Source organism: Rhinolophus sinicus, linkage group LG10 (assembly GCF_036562045.2).
Source record: "Rhinolophus sinicus isolate RSC01 linkage group LG10, ASM3656204v1, whole genome shotgun sequence".
NCBI classification, from domain to species: domain Eukaryota; kingdom Metazoa; phylum Chordata; class Mammalia; order Chiroptera; family Rhinolophidae; genus Rhinolophus; species Rhinolophus sinicus.
The window spans coordinates 73,099,323-73,107,924 of NC_133759.1; the positions used below are offsets into that span (position 1 = coordinate 73,099,323).

At 40.2% G+C, this 8,602-nt stretch overlaps 1 non-coding gene across 1 annotated transcript; it reads left to right on the plus strand.

Moving 5' to 3' along the window:
- The first annotated feature begins 1,256 nt into the window (after positions 1 to 1,256).
- On the plus strand, positions 1,257 to 1,470 carry LOC141567385 (small nucleolar RNA U3). The gene has a single exon (XR_012489977.1). It is a non-coding gene; the product is annotated as a small nucleolar RNA U3 (small nucleolar RNA).
- Positions 1,471 to 8,602: the final 7,132 nt, after the last annotated feature.

Below are 8,602 nucleotides of genomic sequence, written 5' to 3' on the forward strand. Positions count from 1 at the left end.
AAGCTACAAAGAAGAAAGGCCGTACTCACTACACTTGAGCTTATGGATTATGGTTGGATTCGCAACTCACTGACAAAAATGAAGAGACTTGAATGTGAATTGTAATCCTAAATAAACCACATTACGCCGGAGTGGAATATTTTGATAATAATGGGTGGTCTTAGGAGAAGGCTTCCCTTGGAAAAAGGGTGGAGCTAAGTATCCTTAGAGATGTTTCATGGAAGCCATGCATCCTTGCCCTGAAGGAGTTTCCACTTCCTGAATGCAATCCTTTGCAGAATGAGTCCTATGTAAGTGGGAGGGGAAGGGGGGCGGCAGGGGATTGGTGCCAACAATAAATGACTCAGGAAAATGAGGAGCCTGCTGGTCCCCTGGAATGTGGTGTTTGGGGAGCAGCACTAGGTAGTTTTGCCAAAGAGCTAGTTCTCGTCTTCTCAGGAAGAATCAGCCTGAAGTTCCAAAGGAAGAGTTGTCTTGACCTCTGGTCACTCAGATGAAAAACTTCCTGGGGTTTTGACGGGAGAAGAGAAACTGCAGGTAGAAAGCTAGATTTATGGCCGTGGGCAAAGAGAAAGCTCCTTTCTACAAAATACCAGCTTATTAGAGTGGGTATACTCCTTCTAAAGGAGTCCCACAAAAATGGCGTTCAGGCTTCCTCTGGATTCTGATTTCTTTATCACCCAAATATTACTTTCCCCACCTTTCCTCAATACTAGAGACATGTTGTGTACTGTTTAACAATTGTCAGAGTTTCCTTCCCTCAAAACGCACAGGGAACAGAAACCCAAGGCACATGAAACCAGGATAAACCCCAGAGCAACGAGTTCCCTAGCAAGCTCCACATTAGGGACATAAGCTGGGCTGGATGTGGCATCAGCAGAGTGGGCTTAAATACCCCCCTATTTGCTGGCTGTGTGATCATGGGTGAGTCTCTTAAATCTCTGAGCTTCACTTCCCTCATCCATAAAATAGATACAATGTCACCATCAAACCATTATTATAAGCTTTTCTGGTATGAAAGACACTATCTGTGAAAATAGTTTATAAAAGTGTCATATAGGTGACTGTTCCTAATCTAGAGGTGTTTGTAGCTAAACCCGCAAGCTTCCAGAGAGGGACTTGTGTTTGCCTCATAGATTTACTCAACTGAATGTGCAAGGAGTGACCAGAACTTTATAAATAAGAAAAGTTCCTATAATTTTTAACAACTGTTACATGTTATGATTCCCCATTCCCCCCCCAAAAAAAACACCTCCAAGACTATACTTTCAGGGATCATTTCTATAGTTCGTTACTAGAGAAGTTTCTCTGATCGTGTAGAGCACCCGAAACCACGAGGAGGAGTTGCAGTGTTCTCTCCTGAGCGTGAAGCCGGCTCTTGGTGTTGTGTTTGCAACTGTCATTAGCCATTGATGATCGTTCTTCTCTTCCTTTGGAAGAGTGAGAGGGAGAGAACGCAGGCTGAGTGGTTTCGTGTATTAGTAAAACATTTAAAACAAACAAACAAACAAACAAAAAAAACCCTCCAACATTTTAAAGCCTTTCTAAATAATCCTGTTTCTCAAAGACAAGCCATTCAGGGATGTATTTTCCCATTTATGATTCACCCAAATGGCGTGAAAGGGTGTTGACTTTGGAGGAGCGATGCTCACACACTGAAACGCCTTTTTATTACTGGTTAACTCCCAAGTCATTTGTCAGACTTTCATTGTACGTAGTTATGCTTTAGGAATTTAGGACTCAACTCCTAAGTTATGCAATACACCATGAGATTATACAATTCTAATGTCTTTGAGGGTTTTTTTTGTTTTTGTTTTTTTTAAATTGGGGAATATTGGGGAACAGTGTGTTTCTCCAGGGCCCATCAGCTCCAAGTCGTTGTCCTTCACTCTAGTTGTGGAGGGCACAGCTCAGCTCCAAGTCCAGTCACCGTTCTCAATCTTAGTTGCAGGACGTGCAGCCCACCATCCCATGTGGGAATCGAACCAGCAACCGTGTTGTTAGGAGCTTGCGCTCTAACCAACTGAGCCATCTGGCTGTCCTGAAGTTTTTCATTTTTAATTATTACTAAAAAACTACCAAAGATAAAATTGGGACTCCCCTCTATTGTGTCTCCCAGCCAGAAGTTAGCATTTTGGTGAATAGTCTCCCAGAATTTTTTTCTATACATATACTACCAGATATATAATATTCATACAAATAATATACCGTGTTTCCCTGAAAATAAGACCAGGTCTTATATTAAGTTTTGCTCCAAAAGTCACAGTAGGGCTTATGTTCAGGGGATGTCATCCTGAAAATCATGCTAGGCGTCATTTTCCGATTAGGTCTTATTTTCGGAGAAACATGGTATAAACACTGGTATTTCTTTCTTTCTTTCTTTCTTTCTTCCTTTTTTTTTTTTTTTTTTTTTTTAAGATTTTATTGGGGAACAGTGTGTACTTCCAGGCCTTTTTTTCCAAGTCAAGTTGTTGTCCTTTCAATCTTAGTTGTGGAGGGTGCCGTTCAGCTTCAAGTTGTTGTCCTTTCAATCTTAGTTGTGGAGGGCGCAGCTCAGCTCCAGGTACAGTTGCCGTTTTCTAGTTGCAGGGGGCACAGCCCACCATCCATTGCGGGAGTCGAGGAATCGAACTGGCAACCTTGTGGTTGAGAGGATGCGCTCCAACCAACTGAGCCATCCGGGAGCTCAGTGGCAGCTCAGCTCAAGGTGCTGTATTTAATCTTAGTTGCAGGGGGCAGAGCCCACCATCCCTTGCAGGACTCGAGGAGTTGAACTGGCAACCTTGTGGTTGAGAGCCCACTGGCCCATGTGGGAATCGAACCGGCAGCCTTCGGAGTTAGGAGCATGGAGCTCTAACCGCCTGAGCCACCGGGCCGGCCCCAACACTGGTATTTCTTGATTCACCAATTTGAGACATTATCTGTTGGCTCCTCATTATGAAAGACGAGGAGTTGGGTAGCTAACACTTCCTTCCTTCTGCTTCCATTTTTGTGGTTACTATTTTGGGTTCTTCTATTTGTACTTTTACATAACATTTTTGAACCTGTGTTTGCTCTTCTATCAGCCTATAACTTGCGATCCCCTTCACTTTGGATGAAGATATGGGCACGCTACCTTTTGCTCCACTTCTCCTCTACACGCCCACTTTCATTTTTTGTCAGCTATATTTTGACAATGTCAAGGACGACAACTTTCATGTTCTCTTCTGCAGGAAGTTGACTTCCCTGTTTTGTTTGTTGGTTCCCTAACTATTTTAGAGTCAAGATCAAAATCACACGACTCTTTGGTTTGCTTCACTTTGGCCGTGAGTGTCTTACACAATTTGTCCCGTTGTTTCTAACAGCCCTGCTTTCTTCTTTTTGATGGAAGCAAAAGACGTATTTTCTTCATCGTGTCATTAACATCACCTGGATCTTAGATATTCTGTTACTTGGATCTATTTCATTCTTTTTCTTGAAGGCATTTTACCTGGAGCTCCCTGCATTTCTGTTTTAATTTGGAACACCTTTCCAGCTACTGCACAACTCTTATCTTGGTACAGTTTTCACTGGATTTCTGGGATGGTTCTACCATTTCTTGAAACATATCTCTTTTTGGGGGTGGAAGTGGGGATAGATTGCTTTTACACTTTTTTGATGGAGTAGCTTGCTTAGAAAGTACTTGAAAGGTAATAATTCTGAGTTTATATCTGAAAATATGATTATGCCTTACATAGCTATTCTCTGTTCTAAATAATTTTTCCTCAAAACTTGAAGGCATTGTTCCATTATCTTCTAGCATTCAGTATCCCCAAAGAGAAATCTGATGTTAAGCTGATCTCATTCTTTTTTAGGTAACTTATTTTTTCTCTGGAAAATTTTAGGATCTTGTTATTTTTTAAAATAATTTTTAATTTTTCAATTATAGTACAATACAATATTATATTAGTTTCAGCTGTACAACATCGTGATTAGACATTTATGTAACTTATGAAGTGATCACTTTGATAAAGTTAGTACCCATCCAACACCATATATGGTTTACAGTACTATTGACTATATTCCTTATGCTGTTCTTTACATCCCCATGACTATTTTGCAACTATCAACTTGTATTTCTTAATCCCTTCTGCTTTTAAACCCCCTCTCCCAACTCTGCTCCCAGCTGGCAACCATCAAAATGTTCTCTGTATCTATGAGTTTGTTTCTGTTTTGTTTATTTTGTTCTTTAGATTCCACATATAAGTGAAATCGTATGACATTTGTCTTTCTCTGTCTTGCTTACTCCACTCAGCACAATATCCTAATTGTCCATCCATGTATTTGCAGATGGCAAGATTTCATTCTTTTTTATGGCTGAGTAATATTCCATTGTATACATGTACCACCTCATCTTTATCCATTCATCCATTGATGGACACCCAGACTGCCTCCATATCTTGGCGATTGTAAATAATGTTGCAATGAACATATAAATGCACATATCCCTTCGAAATAGCATTTTGGGTTTCTTCAGATAAATACCCAGAAGTGGGATTACTGAGTCCATTCTTTGTCTCTTCTTATAACCTTTGTTTTAAAGTCTATTTTGTATCCTATAAGTATTGCTATCTCAGCTTTGTTTGTTTGTTTGTTTCCATTTATATGAAATATCTTTATCCATCCCTTTATTTTCAGTTGGTGTGTGTCTTTCAATCTGAAGTGGGTCTCTTGTAGGCAGCATATGTATGGGTCTTGTTTTCTTATCCATTGAGCTACCCTATTTTTTGATGGGAGCATTTAATCCATTTACATATAAAATAATTGTTGATAGATATGTAATTATTGCCATGTTTATTCATATTTTTGATCTTTTGTTTTCATCTTAAAGAAGGCTCTCTAAGATTCCTTGTAATACTGGTTTGGTGGTGATGAACTCCTTTAGCTTTTTCTTGTCTGGGGAGCTTTTCATCTGTCCTTCAATTCTAAATAATACCTTTGCTAGGTAGAGTAATCTTAATTGTAGGTCCTTGCTTTTCATCACTTTGCATATTTCATGCCAATCCCTTCTGTTCTACAGTTTCTGTCGAGAAGTCAGTTGACAGTTTTATGGGAACCCCCTTGTAAGTAACTGCTTTTCTCTTGCTGCTTTTAAGATTCTATCTTTGATTCTAAACTTTGGCATTTAAATTATGGTGTGTCTTGGTGTTGGCCTCTTTGGGTTCATCTTGTTTGGGACTCTGCGCTTCCTGGACTTGTATGTCTACTTCCTTTACCAGGTTAAGGAAGTTTTCAGTCATTGTTTCTTCAAATAGGTTTTCAATTTCTTTCTCTCTCTCTTTTCCTTCTGGTACCCCAATGATGCAAATGTTGGTATGCTTGATGTTTTCCCAGAGGTCTCTTGAACTATCCTCATTTTTCTGGACTCTTTTTTCTGTTTGCTATTCTGTTTGGGTGTTTTCTGCTACCTTATCTTCCAAATTGTTGATTCAATCCTCTGCTTCGTCTAACCTACTGTGGATTCCCTCTAATGTATTCTTTATTTCAGTTATTGTATTCTTCAGTTCTGACTGGTTATGTTTTCTGTCTTCATTTTTATGTTTCCTGTCTCTTTGCTGAAGTTCTCACTGAGATCATTAAGCATCCTAATAACCAGTGTTTTGAACTCTGCATCTGGTAGATTGCTTGTCTCCATTTTTCCTGGAGCTTTGTTCTGTTCTTTCATTTGGGATATTTCTTTGTGTCCACATTTTGGCTGCCTCTCTATTTGTTTCTATGTATTAGGTAGGACTGCTATGTCTCCTGGTCTTAGTAGAGTGGCCTTATGTAGCAGGTGTCCTGTGGGGCCCAGTGGCACAGTCTCCGTGGTCACCAGAGCCAGGTGCTCCAGGTGTGTCTCTTGGTTGGGTTATGTGTGCCCTTCTGTTGTAGTTGAGCCTTGGTTGCTGTTTGCACATCAATGGGAGGGATTGGCCCTTAGACTGATTAGTTGTGAGGACTGGCTGTGACTACAGTGGAAGAGCTGCTGTGCAGGGGCTGACCCTACAGAGCAGGATTCACTTTAGCAGTGCTCTGCTGTCACTGGAAGAGGCTTGGGTGGGTCCACAAGTTGGGTGAGGGTCTCAGGGAATCACTAGGATGGGGTGAATGGTGTCAACCAGGTTGATGGAGACTCAGATATGGCAGCTGTCTGCATCTGCACACTAGGAGGGGCAAGGGCTCCACAAAGAAAAAATGGCTTCTGCCAGCATTTCTGTCTGGGAGAAAACTGTACCTCCAGCCCTCACCCTGAGACTAGAAAATTCAGTTCCTCCCCATATGTCACTGGCTTTTTTTAGCTGCTGGCCCAGTGCTAGAGTTCAGAGCAAGTGAGTCTGTGAGCAAGTAAGTCTGTGCTCGGACCCTTTAAGAGGAACTCCTGGGACTGTAGCCACCCTTCATCTTAGCCACAATCTCCACTGGTTTTCACAGCCAGAAGTTGTGGGTACTTCTCTTCTTGGCACTGGATCTTTAGGCTGGGGAGGCTGGTGTGGAGCTGAAACCCCTTGCTCCTCAGAGGGGACTTCTGCAGCTGTGACATCCCACCTGACTTTTAAGAGCCACATGTGGGTGTGGGGACCAGCCCATTCCATGTCTCCACCCCTCCTACCAGTCTTAAGGTGGCTTCTTCTGTATATCCTAATTTATAGGACTTCTGTTCAGCTAGACTTCGGGCAATTCTCAATGCTGATTGTTTTGTAGTTAAGTTGTAATTTTGATGTGGTCGTGAGAGTAGACAAGCACAGTATTTACCTTCAATGCCATCTTGACCGGAAATCCTCCCAGCTCTTCTGTTTATTTTTGGTGTTCTGAAATTTCATGGCACTGAATGTAGGTATTGATCTTTTACTCATTTATTCTTCTTGGCATTCAGTGAGTCCTTCAGCCTAGAGATTCCTTCAATTCTGATATATTTTCTTTCATGATTTCTTTAATAATATCTCTCTGTTTTCTCTTTTGTCTTTTGTTGGGAACTCCAGTTATTCAGAGGGTGAGCCTCCTGAATTAATCCTCTCTTATCTTTCTCCCAACTTTATCAACTTTATTTCTGGTCTATATTCTGAAAGATTTCCTTACCTTTATCTTCAAACTCTTTTCTTTATTATTTTTTTCCTGACAGTCATTTAATTTCTGAGGTTCCTCTTTCATGTCTTTCTGTTTTATGGCTGCAGTATCTATGTTCTCAAATCTGAGAGTTAATTCCCCTAGCTTCTCTGAATTATGTCTGTTTCTTCTGAGGATAGTTGTTTCATTCACCTTGGCCTTTCTCTTACACCATGTGTTGGTTTTCTTGTGCCTGATCATGTCTATTTAAGAGTGGGAGCCTGAGTTAATTTTTCTGGACAATTGGTTCAGATTTCTTATATATACACATCTAAGTATTCCCATTAGGATTCTCTCTACAATAGATTAGCTAATAGGGTGCCCTATGGATGTGACAAAAGGTTTCTTGAGTAGCAGCTGAGTAAGAAGAAAGTCATTCTGATTCTTGATCTTTTGTATGTGACTTGTTTTTACTCTGGAAATTTGTAGGCTCTTTTATCAGACTTTTGAAATTTCACAATGATGTGCTTCAGCATATGTTAATTTTCATCCATTTTTTTCTGGGCCATTCATTGGATCTTTTAAATTTGGAAATGTTTTCTCCTGCTTTGAGAAATGCTCTTGAATTAGTTCTTTGATTATTTTTGTCCTCTACTTTATTCATTCTCTACTTCTGGAATGCCTCTATTCAGATTTTGGACCTCATAGATTCCAAGATTTATATAATTTCATCTTTTCTATTTTTTAAAAGCTTTGTCATTTTGCTCTACTTTATGGGAGATTTCCCCAACTTTATCTTCCAACTCTACTGTTGAGTCATTCATTTTTACTATCATATTTTTAATTTTCAAGTCCTTTTTGTTCTTGGACATTTTAAAAATAACATTCTATTTTTGCTTCATGGAAGAAATATCTTTTCTTATCTCTCAAGTATGCTAAGATTGTTTTTTGTTCAGTTTTCTTTCCCCTGCATGGCTTTTCTTCCAAATACCCCATCAGTACCATTTGTTTTTGTCTCTATTATGCCAGAGGCCTTCCTCAAATGTCTGGCAGTTCTTGGTCTGTGAATTTAAGAGTAAAGTATTGAGGAACTTATCTCAAGCTCAGTGAGCCTGGGGTAAACTGGCCGGGTTGTTTCCTTGTGGAACCCACCATGTCAGTGTCTTTTGGTCTTTCTTCTTAGGATGGTCAGATTTCCCAGAGAAAGATCTAGTCTTTTGCCTGGAAGATATCAACCCGGCTGGCCCGCATTCCATTTACCCAGTGGGGTGTGAGGCTGAGGGGGGCACACCATTCCCTATGTAATTTACTTAATCCTCCTGCATTCAGCATGATAAATCTGCTTTCAACCTTGCCCAACGTATTCCAGTGTAGAGACTTTTTTTTTCACACAATCGTGAAAACGAACTTCCAGTTTACTGTCAGGGTGAAGGGGAGGACGATCAGCTTCATGAAAGATACAATGGCTTCGTTTTTCTTTTTAACTTTTAATTATGGAGAACTTCAAACATCCAATAGGAGAATAAAAAGACTAGTATGATAACTCTCCATGGAGACACAC